This window comes from Triticum dicoccoides, chromosome 6B, assembly GCF_002162155.2.
Source record: "Triticum dicoccoides isolate Atlit2015 ecotype Zavitan chromosome 6B, WEW_v2.0, whole genome shotgun sequence".
Classification (NCBI taxonomy): domain Eukaryota; kingdom Viridiplantae; phylum Streptophyta; class Magnoliopsida; order Poales; family Poaceae; genus Triticum; species Triticum dicoccoides.
In genome coordinates, this window is record NC_041391.1 from 706066917 (window position 1) to 706073975 (window position 7059).

The following is a 7059-nucleotide window of genomic DNA, read 5'->3' on the forward strand; positions in this document are numbered from 1 at the left end:
GAGAGAGAGAGAGAGAGAGAGAGAGAGAGAGAGATCCAATCTAGAGGGCCTCCTTCCCCTCGGGGGCCATGGCGACCAAGGATCGGAGGGGGAATCCTTCTTCCATCTAGGAGGAAGGCCAAGCAAAAATAAGGAGGGGGCTCTCTCCCCCTCTCTCCTGGTGGCGCCGGAGCGCTGTCGGGGGAAACATCGTGACGACGATCTCCATCAACAACTTCGCCACCATCAACAACACCTTTCTCCCCCCATGCGGCGGTGGAACCTCTCTCTACCCACTGTAATCTCTACTTGAACATGGTGCCTTATGCTATATATTATTATCCAATGATGTGTAGCCATCCTATAATGTATGGGTAGATCCCTTTTGTCCTACGGGTTAATTGTGGTATGGTGTGATTGATATGAGTTGTATGTTATTATGGCGCTGTCCTATGATGCCCTCCGTGTCACGCAAACATGCGGGATTACCGCTGTAGGGTGTTGCAATATGCTCATGATTCTCTTACAATGAGTTGCGAGAGTGACAAAAGTTTAAACCCAAGTGAGGGGGTTGTTGCGTATGGGAGCAAAGGGTACTTTATACTTCATGCTATGGTTGTGTTTTACGTTAATGATTTTAGTAGTTACGGATGCTTGCTAAAGTTCCAATCATAAGAACATGTGACCCCGGTATGGTAAGTATGTTAGTATATGCCTCTGCCTAATAGCATATGATAAGTATCACACGTGCCATATTCAATTGCCCATGGAAAATATTTCTCATCGTTCCCCAAAATCTTTAAGACAACAACTAACTTTTATTATCTTGCAAAGCGCTCCTAGTTTTATTCCCACGAACTAGTTTTATACTTGTTCTAGGTAAAGCAAACGTTAATGTGTGTAGAGTTGTATCGATGGTCGATAGAACTTGAAGACAATATAAATCTTACATTTAGCTCCTTGTTGGATTCGACACTCTTATTTATTGAAATGGCTACAAACGATCCCCTATACTTGTGGATTGTTATCACCCCTCTATGAAGGCATGCGTGTTGCTGGAGGGATTGCACCTAGCAGATGACATGGGGATTTACTCTATGGCTATAGAATTTGATTCAATGAAGATTGTGCAATCCATTCTAGATCCATCCGAGTATAAAAAAATCCGGAGTCGTGATAACCGAGACTTGTCGAAAGTTGCTATGTTTTTTGGCAGGGCGACAATTGTGCATTGTGCCCGAAAAGTAACGTTGTTGCACATTCGCTCGCTCAAGCAGGTTATAGAAACAAACCGTCAGAGGAATGACGTGAAGACCCTCCTGATTTCTTAATCCCCTGTCTTGTAACATAGATGGTTATTGTTTTATGATAGTTGCCAAAGTTAAAAAAGAGGAGCATAACACATGCAACCATAAAGTGTTGTTTTTGAACTCTCGGTCTTGGATAGTTGGAACTTATTTGCCAGCAACTATCGTGGTTTTCAAGTGAAATAGATTTTACTTTGCCACTAAACACCACATTTTTTCTCCTTAACCACACATAGCACGTGCCACTTGCATAAAGGGTGCCTCAAACTTTGCTAGTGTTAACTTGATAGCTGGTTCCATTGATTTGCATTATTGGTCTGCAAAAATAGTACACTAAATGTCCTTATTTTGTAGCAACCTAGAAGAAAATTACCCAAACAAGCAATCCGTTTATTGATTCATTGATTTCGTGGTTTAGGATTAAATTTGTATCTTTCTAAATCATGTTGTCATCCCATCGTACCTTCAGGACCCAAATTAGTTCATTTTTAACCAAATTATGATAGTTAAAAAACAGAGGGTTTAGATTCCAAGTAATTCCTACTTGTTAGGTTGCATTTGTTATTTTGCCGTTCACGTTTGTTGTCGTCTATAGGGTAATACTAGTAGCATTCGCTCGCTTTGCTAAGCCAAGAATCATCACCATATTTCATCAATGACATGTTTTTCACTATGTGAGCTACAATGTGCTTATTTTATATTCTAGGTTTCAGTATGTAACCATAGCAAGAAAACTACTGTCAATTGCATAACCTATAACTCCATTGTTTAGGAAACAACAAAGTTCACAACCCAAAAATATGTTTCACATGAAAGAGAAGATGTTAACCTTTTGATTTATTTTGTAAAGAAAAGTGAGGGACATGGCCTAAAAAATCAAGGAGCCTACACATTATTGTTCATCATCAGACAAAAGAATATATAACAAAAACTTAAAGGCACACATGGTATAATCCATAAGCCAATTTTTGTACTCTAATAAAATTGGGATCCTTTTATGTTACAAAAAAATCACTAAATGTTTGTAGGGAACAATATTTCACCATCCCCCAACAGCCTTTGTTCTTGAATATAATATTTTACTATGGCTCAAGAGTCCTTTTTTCTTCTTTTTCAATCCATGATCTGGCAGGCTAATTCTTGCTTTCTGGAAATAAGATTCAATACCTAAAAATAAATTCTAGTGATCATATTCTACTAAAATGTCGAGAAAGCTCCAATAGTTCATTCTTATAAGATTTCTCAAACTCTCATGTGTAGCTTGATGTGGGTGACTTGTTGATATTGTGATCAAGCGTTATTTCTGAACCTTGTCATTGCATCTTATTTCCAACGTCTAGAATCTTAGGCCTTAACGCATCTTCTTGAAGAATGGCGGCCACTCATTTCCATCAAGGTACTAGTCAGTTTCATACTTGAGTATGGTTGTCATGTACAAACACTAGTAGAAAACAGGGCTTTGGTCACAGGGCAATATTCACACTAGTCCTGGTTCAGTCACGAACCGGGACTAATGTGAGCATTGGTCCCGGTTCGTGCGGCTAAGGCATTAGTCCCGGTTCACCTGAGCCCTTTAGTCCCGGTTTGAGACACGAACCGGGACTAAAGGGTGCGATGCCCATTAGTACCGATTCGTGGCACCAACCGGTACTAAAGGTTAGACCTTTAGTCTCGGTTCGAGCCACCAACCGGTACTAATGGGGTTTGAGGCATTACTACCGGTTCATGGCACGAATCGGTACTAAAGGTCCCATTTTCAAACTCTACCCCCCCTGTGGATCGCCTTTTCAGTTTTGTAAAAAGCAAAAGAAAATAATAAAAACTTCAAAAATTAAAATCCTTCCAGATGTAGTTATGTTACTACATGTACTAGTTAGGAAAATTTAAAAACTTAAATTTGGACATGTTTTGCAAAAAGTGTAGGGAAAATGTAAAACGGCTATAACTTTTGCATACGATGTTAGAAAAAAAGGTATAATATATCAAAATGTTCAGCACGAAAATCCGCATCCGATTTTGATGGCCTATGGCCTGTTTGCAAATTTTTAGAATTCTCAAATTCTAAAAGGAAAAAAAGTTATGCTCAAATTCCAGTTTTTTTTTTGAATTTTTGTTAAATCTGGTCAAACTATGGTCAAACTACTTATTCAAGAAGTATTAATGTTACTAAATAATTATTCAAGAATATTAGTGTTACTAAATAATTATTTCAGCTTTTTTGAATTTTGGTTAAATCTGGTCAAACTGTGGTCAAACAATGGTCAAACTAATTATTCAAGAATATTAGTGTTACTAAATAATTATTTCAGTTTTTTGAATTTTGGTCAAATCTGATCAAACTATGGTCAAACAATGGTCAAACTAATTATTCAAGAAATATTAGTGTTACTAAATAATTATTTCAGTTTTTTTGAATTTTGGTCAAATCTGGTCAAACTGTGGTCAAACTACTTATTCAAGAAATATTAGTGTTACTAAATAATTATTTCAGTTTTTTTGAATTTTGGTCAAATCTGGTCAAACTGTGGTCAAATTGTGGTCAAATAATGGTCAAACTAATTATTCAAGAATATTAGTGTTACTAAATAATTATTTCAGTTTTTTTGAATTTTGGTCAAATCTGGTCAAACTGTGGTGAAACTATGGTCAAACTATGGTCAAACAATGGTCAAACTAATTATTCAAGAAATATTAGTGTTACTAAATAATTATTTCAGTTTTTTTTGAATTTTGGTCAAATCTGGTCAAACTGTGGTCAAACTATGGTCAAACTACTTATTCAAGAAATATTAGTGTTATTAAATAATTATTTCAGTTTTTTTGAATTTTGGTCAAATCTGGTCAAACTGTGGTCAAACTATGATCAAACTACTTATTCAAGAAATATTAGTGTTACTAAATAATTATTGTTTTTTAAAACAATAGTTTCAAACTCAAACAATGAAATGTGTGACTTCATACTAAAGCTAAATTCCTGAGGGTTAATAGGATTGACATCTTACCATTGTCAGGAAAACAACAAGTGTAGACTTGGAAATGAGGGAGAATAGAAGCCGGAAGTTAAGCGTGCTCAGGCTGGAGTAGTGAGAGGATGGGTGTCTTTCCGGGAAGTTAGATGATTTGGAATGATGAGGGGTGATTAGAGATTAGAGGTTAAATTGAGCAGTGATGAGGGGTGGTGATTAGAGATTAGAGGTTAAAATAATTCAAAAATTTGAAAATAAAAAAAAATTCAAAAATATTTTGAAAAAAAAAATCAAGAAATTTCCTTTAGTCCCGGTTGGTAACACCAATCGAAACTAAAGGTGGAGCTCCAGGCTGCGGCCACGTGGACGGCCTTTAATCCCGATTCGTGTAAGAACCGGGACTAAAGGGGGAGGCTTTAGTAACGACTTTTTAGTCCCGGTTCCAGAACCGGGACTAAAGGCCCTTATAAACCAGGACAAAAGGCCCTTTTTCTACTAGTAAAATTACACATACCTTAGAAACTCTGAAGTTTCCATTTGAGCTGACATCTTTTACTTCCGGCTCCACCCAGGCCGCGGATGCTGTGTTTGCGAGTGAAGTAGAGAAGCTCAAGGCCGACAAGTTCAGGCCGTCAGAGCAAGTGACCCTGGATCCCTTCGAGCATGACCATGCATGCGTCGTTCGAGGTTACAGGATGCCCAAGAAGCTAAAGTGTACTCCCTCTGTAAACAAATATAAGAGCGTTTAGATCACTAAAATATTTCTTTACGGAGGGAGTAGTTAATAAGAAGAAAAGGAGTGGCTATGTTGTTTCTGCAATCTGTTTTGGTCAGGTGTAGTTATAGCAGTAGTAGTATTGCCCAAGTGTAAGGTTTTTTTTTGGAATATCTCTGTGATACAATTCATGCTGTTTTACATCAATTATTCTGCCCCCACGGAATATATGTCGCTTTTTAACTTGGACAAACAAACGCACAACGGCCTCTTGAGTTCAGGTGACGATCGTCCCCCAAGTTGATTTGTAATAAAGCAATAATATGCGTTAATTTTACCAATGAAGAAAAATGTTTCTAATTCTGAACTTATATGAGAACAATCGGCACTACAGCATAATAATATATTGATCCTGAAAAAAAAACATAATAATACAGTTTGCGGTCAAAATTTATAAAAAGACTGAAATAACTCTCAACCAAAGTAACACCACTTCAAACACAGTTTACTGAAATCAACAACATTTTCAGCCTCACGTAAAAGACCTTTTTGCCTCAAGCAGTGAGCACTGTGGGTACTTCATTTTTTCTATATGGGCAACCCTCATGCCAACAAAGTGAAATATGGCAAATGACTCAATCCCAGCTATGAGTCTCCTCTTCAGTGAGACCCTCTGCCTTTTAGTCCAGGGGTACCTATTAGGCTTCTCCTCGCACTTGCCATACACCAACCTACTATACAAGAACACGTCTGCTAGATTGACCGCCGCCACCATAACGCGTCTGATATAACTCACAAAGCAGTCTTCAGATTCAAAGCCAATGATGACGAGTGTGGTCATGCTCTGGTGTTGGAAACCTGTTGTGATAGAGTCCCACTCTACACCCTTGTTCTCACTATATGATCCTTCTTTCCTCTTCTCCTTATCCGTTTCCGTTAAACACGCATGATCCGATACCTGCATGCCAGCAATTAGGACAAAGATTAAAAAAAATGAGTTATCAATAGAGCAGACATCTTTTGTATCTGGTGAGAAAATCTTGCAAAACCTAACATTAAGCCCATGTGGGAAAAAGAGATCTTCAGGTAAGCACATACCGTCATGTATAGCTCCTTCAGTAAGGGCGCAACTTCAAGAATAAATATTATCCAGGTGAGATCATACCCTTGAGGAAGATTAGCTAGATTCACAAACCTTAGCTGGCGGAAAACAGACGCCAGACGTTGTGTCGGACATTCTGGCTGCACCCAAATCTGCAACGAATAAGCATATGGTGAGATGGGCAGAGAAGAAGCGAAGCCACAGCTCGCAAAGCGACAATCTTGACTTACCTTTTCAGAATTAAATTCCAACTTCAGATCTCGTATAGAGGTACCGCTAAGAAACTCACTTAACTCGACCATCCTGCTGTGACTAAGGGCGAGGTTTGTGAGGCTTACAGTCTCCAACAATGGGACATGACCAATAAACAGTGGATCTTGGAAACGCAGCCAACCTTCAAAGACCATCTTTTGTGAGTTGAGGAAGCCAGTTCAGCTGAACTTGCACGAGCCTACAGTGGGCAATACTAAGCTCACTGAGATGAGCATGTTCAAGTTGCAGCGTGCTGCAATCACCCGAGTCACAATTGTACAAACACAAGTGCTTCAGCCGCTTGCAAGTGACGAGGACGTTGGATATGTCCGATTCACCAAATCTCAAATTCTCTAGGTCGAGGGTAGTGAGACCACCAAATGCACTTGGGCAGGCATTTTGCAGGTTATTTTCCGAGCTACGGTAGTGATCCGTTCGTGGTCGCTACTCACTCCGATGGAGGCCAGGGAGCATTTGGTTAATGGATCTATCCGTTGGGAGATGGTAGCTCGGGATATCTTCAACCGGTTTGGATGGCGGTCATGTAATAGGATAGGCAATTAGTTTACCTACCCTTGTTTAGCCAGCCGGTTGTGGCATCGTTTTATGGCTAGTTTGTGTGTCTAGCCTTTTGCGCTCTGTGTGAGCTGCCTTTTTTTTTAAGTTTGAGACTCTGGAACTTTGTTGGCACAATTTGATTTCTAGTTAATAAGATGGCCGTATGCATCACCCTTGATG

At 39.0% G+C, this 7059-nt stretch overlaps 1 pseudogene; it reads right to left on the minus strand.

The window, feature by feature from the left end:
* Nucleotides 1–5499: 5499 nt before the first annotated feature.
* LOC119321572 overlaps nucleotides 5500–7059 on the minus strand; it is a 6670-nt pseudogene continuing 5110 nt past the window's right edge.